Here is a 17818-nt window from a genome sequence, read left to right on the forward strand (position 1 = left end):
TAAATATTTATTTCAATAATCTCTATATATATGATATCTAAATACAGTGTTGACATATATAAAAGTCATAGTGTCGACAGTAGTATATATGCATCAATTATTTTTAGTAATGTGAATTTGATTGAAGAAAAAGAGCTCCAATCACTTGATAAAAAATAAACTGTCATACAAATTTATAAGATAAAAAAAATGATATGTATTAATTATTTAAATTATCATAAAATATTATATTTTAATTAATTAATTAATTTATTTTTGTTTATGTTTGTTCTAGTTTTTGAATTGTGCAGTGACAACAAAAGATTTTATATTATATGTTTAATATAATATTAAGTTTAATTATATTTTATTTAAGTTATAAAATGTATAGTTTTATTATTTTTAAATAATTATCAATGTAAAATATCTCAAAAATATCCTATTTTAATTTGTTGAATTATTTATTTATTTAATTTTATTTAAGTTTAAGTCACGTTTACAATCTATTGTTAAATATAAGAATATTCTGTTAAATTTAACAGAAAAAAATAAAAAACCAATCAAGAATTTCCGTTATCTACACACTTTTTATATAGAAGATATATATATATATATTTATACTAGGTAGAAGCAACGTGCAATGCATGTTTGCTTAGTTTTAAAGTTGCAAGCACAACGTTGACATAGATATATATTTACATGACTACATGATATAAAATAAAATAATAGAAGTCACAGTATAGGTATTAGTATACATGCATCAACTATTTTTAGTTTCTAATGTGTAACGCCTTGGTTACTCCAAGACAGTTACTGTGAGCTTTGAACCGTGCTTAACTCGCTAATCGAGTCATTTGGTTATAAACGTGTATCTAGGTGTTATTAACAGGCTAAGGTAAAAAACTCAATAAAAAAGGAAATGATATATTTTATTTAAAACATAAAACTGTTCATGGGCCCATAAAAGCGTTTACAAGTTATTTACAATCCAAAATGGTCATTACAGTATAAAATTACAACCCGCCGACCTAAGCGACAAAAATAGGGTTAACCCCTAGTTCCTTCGAGAAACTCCTTGGTCGTGGTTATAACGCCCTGGTTACCCCAAGACCGTTACGTTGAACGTTGAACCGTGAATTTAACTCGCTAACCGAGTTCTTTGGTTAAAATCGTGCTTCTAGGTGTTATTAATAGGTTAAGGTGGAAAAACCAGTCAAAAGGAAATGATATATTGTAACGACCCAAATTTACTAATAAGGCTTAAGGGTCTTGATTAGTGTGCCGGGAGGGCATAATTGGAATATATGTGATTTAATGATTTAAAGCATGATATATGACTATTTGAATACTTGTGATGCATGACTATGTGTATTAGTATGCATGTAGGCCCTGTTAGGTTAGAAGGGCATAATCATAATTTTGGCCCGTTGCGGGCATAACTATATACTTATATGTGATAATTGTTGGGACAACATTATTATGTGGATATATCTGTGATATGTGACTCGAGACTATCCTAGTGAGCAGATTAGCGAAAAAGTCATGGCGGGGATTTACACCCGGCTTGGGGTGAGCCTGGGGGTATAAATGGGAATTTAGTGAGTATATTGGAGTCTATTTTGACATCGAGGAATATAATTGGTAATTAATTAGGTATTGGGAATTAAGCGGAAAATATTAGAGACACTCGAGGAATTAGCGGGAATTGGGTAAAATGACTAAAATGCCCCTAAGTGGATTAAAGGGTTTAAATTTGTTATCCAAAAAACAGGCATGGATGACGTGGCAGGAGATTTTTGAACACGTTGCTGACACCTGGCAGAGTTCTGTTAGAGTATCGACCAGTTAAACATAACAGGCGCGGCGGTTGAGTTTTGTTTACGACCAACATGGTCGTACACTCCGCATATTCCAAGATGATTTTGTAAAGATCATAGTCAATCCCGAGATTGTCTCCAATAATTCTTGATTATCCGATTAATTAGGAGAGAATATCTGTAACAAATTAATGTAATCCTCCTTGAGCCTATAAATAGTGAAAGATAGTTCAAGGAAGGGACTTTTGGCTTTTCGATTACTTGAGATTATAGATTTACGAGAGAACTAGAGCTATTACATTACGATATGTTGTTTATTCTTCAGAGGTTGGTGAAACTCATAGAACCCTAGTTCTTTGATCACTCCTTTGAGATCTCATATCAATAATAGCTCAAGTGGATGTAGGTTATTACCAGTTTCTGGGGCCGAAACGCTATAAATTCTTGTGTGATTTACTGTTTTTGTCATTATATTCATTTCAACGTACCTGTCCAAATCAAGCATTTTGACTCCGTGTCAGTTGACTAAAATCAGGGTCAACAAAATTAAAAGGGAGGGCATAATGGTCATTTGGTTGTTTAGAGATAGGTATTACTGAGGCTTTATGCTCAGTGGAGTTTGTAGAATGTAATAGAAGTCTGAAAAGAAAAGAAGGAAAAGAAAGAAATAGAAAAGGGAAGAAAACATAGTTGTTTTCCTGGGAGTTGGTTGGTGATCTCCTTCACCATTTCTAGGTGTTTTCTTGGAGCAAAACTCAGAGGGGAGCTAGGTTAGGTTGAGCAACAGGAATCCTGAGCTAGGCTTGAAGAGTTGGAAGGGCTTAGCAAGAACACACCATCACTTGAGGTAAAACTTTGTAGTTCCTTCAATTCTGGTTTTGGTTTTTAACTAAGGTATCTAAGCTGTGTTGATGGGGAATTCTAGGGAAGTTGGAGCCAAGGGTTGAGGAAGAGTAAGCTAAGGAGGTTTAGAGGCTAACTTGAAATTGAATTTCCACCAAAGGTATAAATTCTGAGCTTTTAACTTTGATGTTTTGACTGGTTTCTGCTGAATTTTGAAGTCTAGAAGTGGCTATGGTGAATTTTGAGATTAGGGATGCATGTGCTTGGGTTTTGAGTATTTGGGATGCTTGGGATGAGTGGATTGTGTTAATAAGCTTGTTTTTGAGTTTTCTGAAGGTTTGGAGAAGTTTTGGTTAAGTTTGGTTCGAGGAAATCGCATAAAGGAAAATGGGTTGTTGGCTGTCTGTGACTGGCGCTACAGCGCTAGCCTTTGGGCGTTGTTGTTGGTTTTTATTGATCAAATCAGAGATTATGCACAGCGGAACAACAATCAAATTGTTAGATTAATCCCATAATATTTCTAGATCTATTTCTTCACATACATATATATATATATTGAATCAAGGACATGAACAAAAAAATTTACCTCAGGTCCTTCCTTGCTGCTATCTTTTCGTATGGCTAAATTCCTTGAGATCTCACACCAAGATCTTCCAAAATGTTCTCAGGCACACAAAGAACGAGTGTGGGCTCGCTATACAAATAATAGGCAATAAACTATTTATCAAATGTTCTCAACACATGAGATCTGATAAAGTTTGGACCTAGGTTTTGTGAAGAACAATGACTTTAGTTTTTGTCACTGTTCTCTTTCTCTGAGAGAGATTCCTAGATATTTTTCTATCCCTGAAAAGTTACGTTCTATGAAAAACTGATATCTAATATATTAAAATATTTGTTATTTTAAACAAATTCAAAATAACTGATCAGTTATTAGATTTTTGTTTAAATAATAATATTTTAATCATATTAAAATATTTCATTATTTATTTAATATTTAAATAACTAAAATTGTGGAATCAAGAGACTGAGTACACTCTCTTATGCGTGTAGCACAGTGCCTGTGCACTGTGCCACACGTGTACCACATGCCTGTGATGGCATGTGATTTTTCCCAATTTTTATTATTATTTAAATACCAAAAATCCCAAAAATAAATTAATTCAAAATTAATTATATTTTTGTTAAATCAAATAATTAATTAATTACACATAATTAAACAATAATTATGTTTGATACATAGAAAAATATTTTACTTATCACATAAGTCCTTTTTGCCCATTTTTTGTATTTGCCTTTGACAGTGATTGTTTGAGCCATTTCGGGGACCATGGACCCATAACATTAAGCTCCAATAAATTGAAACTAAATAATGAAACTCTTTAATTATAATAGTTAATTTATTAATTCTGCTATTACTCCACTATAAATTCGGAATTGCACTTTTTATGTTATAAATATACTTTTACATAAATATTTTTCTTAAGTTGTCCATTGATATAACCATCTTACAATAGTTCAACCCTCTAATTAATTAGTTCATAAATTAGAATGGAAGAATTACCATTTAACCTTTCTAATTTACTTCTTATTCCTTAAGTATCATTAATTCACTAGTGAATAATTAATCTATAATCTAATTATAGATTTGAGCTCAAAATCATTCAGTTCTGGAATTAACCCTTAAGGGAACTAATATATGATCTGTTAGGAAAGATTAAATTCCGTATTGTTGATACATGTTCCCAGCCATCCATGATATTAAATCTCCAAGACAAAAGTCATTAGCCTCATTCTTTGAAGAGACTTTAACGAATGAATCAAAAGATTTAATAAACATGAACAGGAGTTCATGAACACTCAGGATTTAGGTTGATCTATAAATGATCATCAGTTATGATATGAACTATAAGTCTTTATTGTTAAATGGTTTTTGGATAAAGACTCTAATTCATATCGGTCCATGTCATATATAATCATATTATATAAAGCACATTTACCGAGATGTCTTTCCACATCAATAATCCGAATCTAGATTATTTGTATCATTATGATACTCAGTAAACCGTACTTACAACTCCAATTAAAGAATTCCATAACTTTAATTTGTTGTTGTTGACTATTTTTATTCATTAATGTGATCTTAATTCTCTCGTACTAATACAACATCACATCCTCAATAATGAATATGGAATTTTTCTGATATTTACAAAATTATTCAAACAATAATTTAATATGACAATAATAATAAGCCATTGTATTTATTTATTCACAGAAAAAACTAATGTTTTTACATGCTTTTACGACACACTCCTAACAGCTGTAGTGCTAGGCCATGCTTTCTGGGGGATTTTGGTTCTGCTTGTAGCGCCCTCCTTAGAGCGCTGTAGCGCTGCCCTGTTTCCAGAAAGGGATTTTAGGGTTATTTGCAAGGGTTTTTGACCAAGGGTTCGGGGTTCGATTCCACCACCTTGTTTGGTGGAACTAGGACTTCCCGGGGGGCTTGGGATTGGTCCCGAGGCTAGGTTTTGGACTTGAGGTTTGGTGATGACTTTGACCTATGGTTTTGTTTAGGTGAGCGCTAGGGATCGTGAGGGATCATGCTCAAGGAGTCAAGTGATCAAAGCTAGCGAATTGAAAGGTAAGAAAACTGCACCCGGTTATATGTTTGTGATGGGACTAAGTGCTCTCGATATTTGTATTATGTCAATGATGGTATTATGCCATGGGACATGTGATAGCGGCCTAAGGGTGCCGTACACAATATTTGCGCATAGGGCATGGCTTGGCCACTGGTAGCCGAGGATAGCTTAATATTCACTGAGCTCGGTTTAATCGGGACGGAGTCAGTGGGATAACGGAGGGTGCGGCCTGAGGGCGCTAACCCTAGTTATCATATGTGATTTGGTGTATGTTACGAATTGATATGTTTTGTATGCTGAATACTTGACTATTCTGAATGTTGATGTGATTAAGAATATGTGATGCAATATGAGATATTGAATTGTCTGTTGATTGCTTATGCTTTGTTGTTGTTTTTTCTTGCTGGGCCTTGGCTCACGGGTGCTACGTGGTGCAGGTAAAGGCAAAGGCAAGTTGGACCAATCCTGAGATGGAGGGCTGCGGGGTGGAATATACATAGCCAGCTATTCGGTCACCATGGCCGAGGAGTGGATCGGGACAGAGATTGCTTAATCGTCTATTTTGCCTTAATATGGCTAATACTGCATTTAGTCCTTGAATCTTTTGTAAACGGTTTCAATCTTAACATTTTTGGGATCCCGTGTGAACAGGAAATGTTTCTTAATGAAAAATGTGACTTTTGAGACCAAAACATTTTAACCCTAGTACCATTATAGTTTCAGTAACACGTTCTTAATTAAATGACTTGATTAGCAAGTCTAGCACTTTATAAACACACAGTGTAACGGTTTTGGCTATCCAGGGCTTTACAACTTGGTATCAGAGCGTCCTAGGTTTATGGGTCCTGAAGACTGGCTGGATATGTACATTCACCGCGAGAGATAAGCTCAACTCAGGGTTTGGTAATTGTGTACACTTGATTATGTGTTTAAATTATTTGAATAAGATATGACTGTTGATATCTGCTTGATTAATAAGGAGCATGAGATATTGATAGGGCCTGGCCCTTGACTATTGCATGATGCTATTGAGGCGTGCTTATTAGCACTGGTGTGCATGTGAATGAATAACTGGATGTATTGCTATACAATGATTGCTTGTGAATGATTGGAGTTCCAGTGATGGATCGAAGGATTATTACCCTGTCATCATAGCCTGATTGTCGAGTCGTTGATTGCAGATTGACTTGGATAGTTATGCGTCCAAGAAAATCCACGCGACTAGCCGACAAGTCTGGGGCTAGAGATGATGATCAGGGCCAGACCCCTCCGCCATTCCCTGAGAACTGGCAGCAGTTAATGGCAGACATGCAGGCTCGGTTACAGAGCCAAAATGAACAGATCCGAATTTTGCGGTAACAGGCTCCATCTGGGAGTGTTGCCCCTATTGTGCCACCTGCAGTGGTACCTGTAGTGCAACCAGCTGAGGTTGGGAATAAGTGGGAACCGTTGTATGAGCGGTTCAGGAAGCAGCAGCCCCCGATCTTTGAGGGAGGACCTGATCCAATGAAGGTTGAACAGTGGATGACTATGATTACTACCATTCTTGATTTCATGAGGGTGGAAGTACATGACAGGGTGGCCTGTGCCACTTATATGCTGAGAGAGGATGCATGAATCTGGTGGGAGGTGGCATCACAGACTAGAGATGTTACTGCATTGACTTGGGAAGGGTTTAAGGACTTGTTCAGTCAGAAGTATTATAATGTTGCCATCAGGGCAGCGAAGATAAATGTTGCCTAAACCGCTAATTTTCACTCAAAGATCGTCTCATTCCGAATGGCTCGAACAAATTCACATTATAATGTGGTCTCAACAATATGTCACCGACACGCATACAAATATACAATTATGCCCTCAACGGGAAAAATTACCAAAACACCCCTGTAATAAAATGTGGACCCACATGCATGCATTTAACATCATATTATAATATAATTCACATAAACATGCATATAATCATTTAATGGCATAATAAAGCAATTATGGCTCTCCCAGCCTACTAATCCAGCCATTAAATCGCATTAGGGATTTTGGGGGATTACACTGGTGGTCAAGCAGCCATATATGTACACATCGCCACCTAAGCTCTCCACTCAAGGCTAGGTGAACTTTTATTTCCCTTTACCTGCACCACATAGCACCCGTGAGCCAATGCTCAGCAAGAAAACTCATTACTACATGTATATAATTTCAGATGATGATTATGATAATCATCCAGAGCTTATCGCCCTAAACAGATGAGTGACTGATGTGTAAGTCACTAATGTGGGCTCCACATCCTTAACAAATGAGTGACCATGGAGTCACTAACTTAAACCAGATGAGTGACTAATGAGTGAGTCACTAATCTAAACCAAATGAGTGACCATGGAGTCACTAATGTGGGTTCCGCACCCTTAGCCATGTGACGATGTAGTCTCCTGGGCCTTCTGGCCCTAGCTCTAAGTGACTAGCCATTAGACTAGACAAGCGCTTTTAGTTTTTCATCGAACTTAAGGTCGGTCAAGCATTAATGCTCATGATGAGTCATTCAATGCTTATGTTGATTAGATCTAATCTTTTCGGCTTGCGTTAAACACACTAATATCGTTCTTGACTCTTAAGCCAATAACATACGACCAGTGCTCAGTACTACTGTCGAACTTGACTAATAAGTCATAGCTTCACAGTTAATACCGACACCATTGCCGATTCTGACTAATAAGTCAGTGCCATTCACAAGTAAGGAAGATTTGTTAAGCATTTAATATGCATTTAATGTCCACATTTAAACACTCAACATGCCTCATGAATAACCATGCATGTCACATATGGGGTGCAGTTTTCTTGCCTCTGGTTCGAGTGAGAAATAGTAAAAGAATAACCCTTGAGAATGATCAGTCTTTTAGTTCCTTAGCGGTCACCTAGTCATAACCAAATATGGGATTTCATCAATAAAATAAATAATAAAAGCTTCCCGAATCAAGACCTAGCCTCCAGGACGTCAAATCCTGCTAAACTGGGTAGTAGGAACGATCCCGAGGCCTAAAGTTTGAGTTCCCATGACAAAAACACATTTCTAGCCAAAAATGATCTTAAGAGCCGCGGCCCTACATCCACCATGCCGTGGCCCGCCTCCCAAATAGAGCGCTAGCCTCAAGCTCCTGCACTCTATGTCGCGGCATGCCTCCTAAGCGCCGCGACCCTACCTGCCATTAGCCAAAAAAACCCTGTTTTCTCCCATCAAAAACTTGTTTTTCCCTCTTTTAATCCTTCCAAAAACTTATACAAACATCTCCAAATACAAACCAAGCATTACCACAACACAATAAACATTCCAACAACAAAACCCAAGCTTTTAACCACTAAAAACCACACCAATTACTCAATTCTATAATCAAAAGTTCTAGCTCAAAACTAACTTCAAAACAGAGTAAAAACCATAAATTTCATGGTTGAATCTTACCTCAAGCTCAAGATTAAACCCTCTTCAATGGCTGAACACAATCGTAAACCCTCAAGGCTTGATTCCCTAGCTTGAATCCTCAATTGGAGCTTCAAAAATTCAAAGGGAAGGAGAAGAAGAAGATGATCGTGGGAGAGGAAAACCAGTGCTCTGTTTTGGCTTTAGCTTATGACCTTCTACAGCTTTCTCAAGTTCACATATATCCTTAAGTAAAAGGACAAAAATACCCCTAGGCCTAATTCATTTCCTTAACCGCCACCAAGGGCAAAATCGTCATTTCCCGCCTATCTCGTTAATCATAATTAACGTCCTCCAATTCCCGTTATTCCCAATATTCTCAAATACTAATAAATCATTTCTCATTATTCTTTAATTCCCAGTAATGCACTAATCATCAAATTACCCCGAGACTCACCCTGAGCCCCGAAATCAACCCCGTTATGACCAAACCACCAACTAGTATTCAAAGATCATCCAATGCCGAATAGCTCGAACAAATCCACATTATAATGTGGCCTTATCAATAATCACCAACAGGCATGAAAATATACAATTACGCCCTCAACGGGCCAAATTATCAAAATGTCCCTGTCATGAAATGTGGACTCACATGCATGCATTTAACATCATATTATAATATAATTCACATAAACACGCACATTGTTTATCCAAAAAATCATTGTGGATGACGTGACAAGATTTTTTAACATGTGGCTGACACGTGGCAGAGATATTGCTCGCCTATCGACCAGAGATACTTCCGTATGCGAGGTTCAAGTTTTATATACGACCAGCCTGGTCGTATACTCCGTTTATTTATGTATAAATTTGTATAGTTGTAATGATTGCCGAGAATATCTCTTCATTATAACTTGAATATCCGTTTATTAAGGAAAGATATGATTAATTGACTCATGTAACCCTCCTTCAGCCTATAAATATACAAGAAATAGCTCAAGGGGGGGTCTTTTGAATCTTTTTTCGAATTGTATTGCTATTATCCATCGTTTGTATTGTTTCTCCTTCTAAGGTCTGTGAAACTCAAGAACCCTAGTTCTTTGATCACACCTTTGAAGCTCAACATTAATAATAGTATCAAGTGGATGTAGGTCATTACCAATCACTGGGGCCGAACCACTATAATTATTTGTGTGCTTTACTTTCCATTAGATTGTTTTCTAAAGCATCGTACTATTTTCCTGTCGTATACTTGACTCCGTGTCGTTGGCTAATTTGAGGGTCAACATTCTGGTGCTTTCGTTGAGAGCTTGTGAAAGAATCTGATGGAAAAATCTACCAAGAAGACCGGACAGGCTGTTGTCGCTGCATCATCCCAGCCTCCTCCCTCAAATGTGGCTGAAGATGAACCTCATTTGGAGTTTGATGAGGAGGAGTTAGATTCTGAGACCTTGAAGGCAACACTGGGGGTTTTGCAAGATGAGTTGGCCAATCTGAGGGCCAATCAAGAGAATGTTTGTCGAGATAATGGCGTCGCAGCAAAGGGAGATAGAACGCCAGCGTCAGGAGCTGAGCAAGCAGCAGGCTGAGATGGACCATCGGCAGAGGGATGCCATGGCCGCCCTTGAAGCATCTAGCCAGATCAGCCACTAAATGGGCCACCTCAAAGGGGTCCCAATCCTAGTCCTCCGCTCAAGCCAGTAAGCCCTCAGAGGCCGGAGCATCCACCTATGGCTCAGGATGATGTCCCACCTAAGGATCTTGAGCAGCAGCCTCCGTCTCAGGCTGGTCGAGGCAATCCCCCGTGCCCGAGGCAAAATAGGGCCGGGCAACAGCCCCCTAGCCCTAGACGCCCTGGGGATGAAGAGCCGCATCCACCGAGCAGGGGGCAGCGTCCTTCTGCCAACAGGAGGAACTCAGAGATAGGCTCTGCGATCAGGGGCCCCCCATGGCATAACAATGCACGGGGACTCACTGACCAGCGCAGGCCTCCCCCTAACGCTCGAGAAATGCCAGCCTAAGGAGGAAACAGTGGGAAAAGTCGGTCGCACCATAGCCAGCCACAATTCAGAGATGGCCACGACTACAACGAAGCCGACTCTGGCAGAGGAAATGCTGGTCGGAGGAACGAAGAGAGAGGTGGAGGCAAGAGCCCCCCACCTAGAGAAGACCAACCAGCAGGTCATAACGCTGGGGGGCATCCCAGGTAGAATAACGTCTTTAGTCGGCTCGGAGCCAGCGAGCAGCGACGAAGAGGCGATGATTTGAGGGATGTACTTAACGACCACCGAGAAAGGCACGATGAGTACATTCCCCCGGCACCAGAGGACCCAGCGATCCCAGAAGCTGTTCAGGCTCAAATCGATGCCCTGAACTAGGCTGTGCAGCAGCTGGTCGGGGGGGCGAACATCCCACATTGAGTACGATCGGAGGAGAGGCACTCCCTTCGTACAGAGGATTGATGTAGCTGAAACCCCCCGTAAGTTCAAGATGCCTACACTGCCAAATTTCGACGGGTATGGAGACCCAGTATCTTATGTCAACAAGTTTGAGATACAAATGGACAATCAGAAAGTCTCTGAAGATGCTCCCTGCAGGATCTTCCCAGCAACACTTTCTGATGCCACCTAGGAGTGGTTCTTTAAGTTCCTTCCTACGAGTATAGTCTCCTGGGAGATGTTCGTGAAGGAGTTTTAGGGACAGTTCTATGCGGGTCGTGTGCACCCCACTGAGGCGAACCAACTGGTTGAGATATGCCAGAAAGAGGGGGAGCCCTTGAAGGAATACGTTCAACGCTTCATGCGAGCTGTAGCTGGAGCCAAGACTGTGGGCGATGAAGGTAAGATGATGGCCCTAACTGTTGGGGTTAGATGCCATTCACCCCTCTGGAGCAGCCTCAGAAAGCATGGGGTTAAAATTACCCAGGAGTTTCTAGATCGATTTGATCGGTACATCAAGCTCGAGGACGCGATTGCCAACAAAGGGAAATCACCAGCAAAAGACAAGGGGCCCAAGGAAGAACCCGCCAAAGCCGCCAACGGGTTGAAGCCCAATGGCAACGGAAAAGGCAATGGGAATGGCAATGGTAAGAATGGTGGAAAGCGGGCGAGCAACGAACCCTCAACCTCTGAGAGTAAGCGCCCCAAAGGTAATCAGTATGAACCGAGATTCACCAACTACACTGCCCTTGTTGAAAGCCGAGTTGAAGTCTACCAGGAGACCAGCTCAAGCATGCCCTACAAACGACCCGCACCTATAAGAAAAGATATCTCCAAGAGAGATGCAACAAAGTTCTGACGTTTTCACAACGACTACGGGCATGACACTAACGAGTGTAACCAGCTGAAGGACGAAATTGAGTTCCTGATAAGACAGGGACATTTAAGAAGATATGTACGAGCCGCGCGAGGTTCTCAATGAGAGGCTCAAGGTGGCAACGAGTCGGCGCCTGCACGCCAACGCTCGCAACCTTTACAGCCAGCTCCCACAGCAGGTACCCTACTCACCATCTGCGGAGGTCCACATCTTGCAAGAGATAGTGGAAAAGCGAGGGAATGATATGCTCGAACCCTGCACCATGACCAAGACATCTAGATGATGAGTGTTGAGGATCGAGCACCAAAAAAGGCTCGAACAGAGGAGGAACTAATCACCCTCTCTGACGACGACGCCCAGCATGTGCGATTCCCACACTCCGATCCGCTGGTCATGGACGTACAGATCGTGAACATAATGGTGAAAAGGTGTTGGTCGATATAGGAAGTTCGGTCAACATCCTATATAAGTCTTCGCTGGAAAGGATGAAGTTATTCGTAAAAGACCTGGAGCCATGCAACCAAACCATTTATGGTTTTTTCGGAGAAGGGCTCGCCCCAACATGGTCGATTAGACTCCCAGTCACAGCAGGCACTACACCTGCTAACAGGACATTACTCACTACTTTTATAGTATTTGATTGTTCTTCAGCGTACAATGTTGTGATAGGAAGGCCAATTTTGGTTAACCTACGAGTCGTTACCTCTATACGGCACCTCGCTATGAAATTCCCAATGGACGCAGGGGTAGGATGCATGTTGGGAAACCAGAGGGAAGTGAGGGAGTGCTACAATGCCTCGATCACCAAAGCGAAGAAGGGTGTATCGAGAGATGCCACTTGCAAATGGTGACTGATGTTCAGGCCCACTCAGGTGATAATCTCACCAAATAGGGTGTTTCCCAAAGTGAGGATAGGGACTTAGATCCTCACTTTGGGGATTTTGAAGAAGAAGTGGGGCCCATCGAGGACCTTGAAGAGGTCCAACTCGATGAGGAAAATCCGGCCAGAGTTGTGAAAGTCCGTAAAAACTTAGAGACAACAACAAAACAAGCACTGGTGGAGTTCTTAAGGAGGAACCAGGAGGTCTTCGCCTGGTCGCATAAAGACATGGTCGGGATAGATCCTGCCGTCATCAGCCATGTCCTAAACATCGACAAAAGCTTTCCACCAATGCAACAAAAAAGAAGGCTGCTCGATAAAGATAGATCAAAGCCCTTGAAAGAGGAAGTCGAGAAGCTGAAGGAGAATGGGTTCATCAGGGTGCCATTTTATCCATCGTGGGTCTCTAATCCCGTACTAGTGCCTAAGCCGAATGGCAAGTGGTGTACGTGTGTAGATTTTACAGACCTAAATAAAGCCTGCCCCAAAGATTGTTTCCCACTCCCGAGGATCGACCAACTGGTAGATGCCACTGCAGGGCATGAGATCCTCTCATTCATGTATGCGTACTCCGGGTATAATCAAATTAGTATGCATCCCCCTGATGAGGATCACACTAGCTTTCGAACTGATACAGGGCTCTACTGTTACAAGGTGATGCCCTTCGGTTTAAAAAATGCTGGTGCAACTTACTAGAGACTCGTCAACCACATGTTCAAGGAGCTAATCGGCACAAACATGGAGGTTTATGTCAACGACATGTTGGTCAAGTCAAAGAAAGTAGAAGGGCATGTAAGGGATTTGCAAGAATGCTTCAACGTCCTGAATAAATATCGGATGAAGTTAAATCCCCTTAAATGCTCCTTCGGAGTAGGATTAGGGAAGTTCTTGGGATTTATAGTTAACTCAAGAGGAATTGAAGCCAATCCCGAGAAAATAAAAGCCCTGATCGAGATGAAATCACCAGTAAAGATTAAAGATGTTCAAAGCCTGTCCGGGAGGATTACTGCTCTCAGTAGATTCATTTCGAAATCGACAGACAAGTGTGTCCCATTTTTCAATCTACTCAGAGCCAATAAGAAATTTGAATGGACATATGAGTGCGAACAAACCTTTCAAGCACTAAAAACACATATGGTGCAACCACCCATCCTGTCAAAGCCGATCGATAAAGAAATTTTGTTCATCTACCTGGCAATCACGGAATACACTGCTAGTGCTGTTCTAGTAAGAGAATAAGAATGTGTGTAGAAGGCTGCCTACTACATGAGCAAAAGGCTAATTGGAGTAGAACAGCGGTACACGCCCATCGAAAAGCTAGCCTACTCCCTAGTTTTGGCCTCTAGGAAACTGTGGCCTTACTTCCAAGCTCATCCAATTATAGTCTTGACCGACCAGCCTCTTCGACAAGTCATGCAAAAGCCAGAGGCTGCAGGTAGATTACTAAAGTGGGCAGTCAAACTCAGGCAATTTGATGTATCTTAATTGCCGCGAGCAGCGATAAAAGGATAAGCCTTGGCTGACTTCATCGCTGAATTCACAGAGCTCGCGGGTGGCAAACAGACTGAAGAACCCAGCGAGCCTGAGTGTCAAATCCAAGCACCCTCGTGGAAATTGTTCACAGACGGTTCATCCAACGAATCCCACGCAGGAGCAGGAGTGATATTGATAACACTAGAAGGGCATCGATTTCACTGTGCAATCAGATTTGACTTCACTGCTTCTAAGAATGAGGCTGAATATGAAGCACTACTCGCTGGATTGCTGTTAGCCAAGGATATGAACATAAAAGTGCTTGACATCTATAGTGATTCTCAACTGGTGGTGAATCAGGTCCTGGGAGAGTACCAGGCGTGAGGTTTGAAGATGGTTCCCTATTTGAACAAAACGAAGGATCTGTTAGCCTAGTTCGACAGATACAGTCTCTAGCAGGTACCTCACGATCAGAATTCCAATGCGGACGCTTTGGCAAAGTTGGCAAGTGCGAAGGATGCTGACACTCTAAACATAGTGCCAGTCGAACGATTATCAGTACCAAGCATGCAAGCAGCAGAAACCACTCTGGTAATCCAGATGACGGATACATGGATGGCACCATATGTAGAGTATCTGTCAAGTGGCGTGCTACCATCGGACAGAAGCAAAGCCAGAACCCTTCAGCGGCAAGCTGTTAGGTATATCCTAGTCGATGGAATCCTGTACCGAAGGGGATACTCACTGCCACTCCTCAGATGTATTACAAAGGAGAAAGCCAAAGAGTTGATGAAAGAGGTCCACGAAGATTTTTGCGGGGACCACGCTAGGGGGCAAAGTTTGTCAAAGAAGATCCTAAGTGTTATACCCAAAAATTGGAGAATGCATCCTAGGAGGCTAAGGAGAATGCATCTAGGAGACTCCAAGGAGGGTGTGGTCCTAGGAGACCCCAAGGGTGTGTAGGAGGCAAGCCTCCCAAGGTTTTCTAAGTGTTGGCTCGAACGTGTCCAAGGTAAATAGCTAAGGAGGAGGAGTCTCATGCAAGAGAATGGAGACTTAGACTTTCATAAGGAAAGTCTATACAATGTTCGATCGGACATGTTTGGGAGATGCTAAAGAAGGTTCCCTCAATGTTGTCCAAGGTGAGGTTGCCTCAGTATTGTCCAAGGTGAGGTTGCCTCAGTATTGTCCAAGGTGAGGTTGCCTCAGTATTGTCCAAGGTGAGGTTGCCCCAATGTTGTTCAAGGTGAGGTGCCAAGGAGGTTGCCTCGGACCACCTTGGTCTGAGGAGAAGCGAGATTGGTTCAAGGGAGAACATGACATGCTAGAGGAGAGTGCATGTTAGAGGAGAGAAGTGCATCTCCTACCACCATGCACGTTCAACCTACCACCATGCATATCCTACCACCATGCACGTTCGACCTACCAACATGCATATCCTACCACCATGCATGTTCAACCAGCACTTGCATGGGTAGTGAGTAGGAGGTGGACCAACTAGCTAGAGGAGACTAAGTCAGACACAACTTCAACAACATGCGCGGGAATCTCTCATTCTTCCCACAAATGGGGAGTTTGTTGCATTTTGAATTTTGAATGTTTATTTGTAATATAAATGTAATAAATATAATAAAATATCCCTATGATAAGGGGATATTAGTTGAGGATCCCATCTCTATAAATAGAGAGCTGATGGGATGAAAGAGGGACTTCCTGCTGCTTCTTCTTTCTAGAGAGAGAAAATTGGGTCTGTCTATTCTAGAGAGAGAAAGTGCTGAAATTAGAGAGAATTCTTGTATTTTCACAATTTATACTGAAGAAACTCAGTTGGCATAGTCCATCTGATCTTGAGTATAGATTTATAAATCACAACTCTAAGTGGATTAGGCTATTACCGACAATCGGGGCTGAACCACTATAAAAATCTCATGTGTTCTTTACTTTTCTTGTTTATACCGTTTGTTGTCGTTTTGATTTCTCTTGAAGGCTTGTCGTTATTGACGTGCTCACGTCGTTGGCTAAAAACGCAGTCAACACTAAGGCAAGGATATTTCTGGCCAACCATGAATGAAGACTCAATGGAGTTCGTGCGGAGATGTGACAAGTGTCAGAGATTTTCCAAAATCCCACGAGCAGCCCCCTACGAGTTAAAGCCACTGTAGAGTCCATGGCCCTTTGCAGTTTGGGGAATAGATCTAATCAGATCTTTGCCTACGGGGAAAGGTGGTGTAAAGTATGCAGTGGTTGCCATCGATTACTTCACCAAATTGGCCGAGGCTGAGCCACTCGCAACCATAATGACCAAGAAAGTGCTTGACTTCGTAGTCAAGAACATCGTTTGTCGCTATGGATTACCAAGGAAGATAGTCTCGGATAACATCACCCAATTTGACAGTGATCTATTCACAGACTTCTGCAAATGGCATGGTATTATCAAAAGCTTTTATTCAGTCACTCATCCCCAAGCGAGCGAGTAGGTCGAAACAGTTAACAAAACGCTGAAGGATACCCTAAAGAAAAGACTTGAAGAAGCTAAGGGAGTGTGGTCGGAACAATTGCCTGAAGTGCTTTGGTGGTACAGAACTTCCCTCCGAATAGCAATAGGTCATACCCCATTTTCCTTAGCATACGAGTATGAAGCTATGTTGCCTGTTGAGTTGGATCCACCCTCGCACCGCAAATTAACATACGACCAAGACTTTAATAGCCAGTTATTGATGGAATCCCTGGACTCAATCGATGATAAGCATGAACAAGCCCAGCTCCGAGTAGTTGTGTACCAGTAAAAGTCCGCCCGCTATTTCAACTCTAAAGTGCAAGAAATAAAATTCAATGTTGGAGACCTTGTACTCCGAAGGGTTTTTCTAAACACCCGCAACCAAGCTGTTTGAGTACTCGGGCCTAATTGGGAAGGGCCATACCAGATTGATGAGGTCCTTCACCCAGGCACCTATAAACTTGCACGCTTAAACGGAGATCCCATTCCTCACTATTGGAATGGAGAACACCTGTGCAAGTATTACCAATGAACAATTCTTCTTAAAGTATTGGCTTGTATTAATTTTACTTTTTACAAGTTTTGAAAAAGGGTTGGTCATTTTATGTGACTGATTGCTTATAAGTGTAAGATCTTATTGATCACTCGTACATACATGTTTAGTCCATTTATTATGAGAAATAAAAGGGATTGTGCGCAGCTAGTCATTTCTTGCCATTATTGTATTTATTACAAGTATTTGCTCATTACGTGTGTTGTTTTGTTGTATTATAATTCTAATCATATTGCTACGAGCAGTAATGTTCGAACAGGTTCTGGTCAAGGCAAGTAACCAAGGACCTAAATCTCTTCGATCACTTGGGGGGCATATAAGGTACAAGTAAGCAAAGCATATCGTTAAAAGGTATATAAACACATGAGCAAAATAAGTGAAAGCATGCTAGGGTACTTAGAGTATTTTTCAAA

Source organism: Humulus lupulus, chromosome 7 (genome assembly GCF_963169125.1).
Source record: "Humulus lupulus chromosome 7, drHumLupu1.1, whole genome shotgun sequence".
In the NCBI taxonomy this organism is placed as follows: Eukaryota; Viridiplantae; Streptophyta; class Magnoliopsida; order Rosales; family Cannabaceae; genus Humulus; species Humulus lupulus.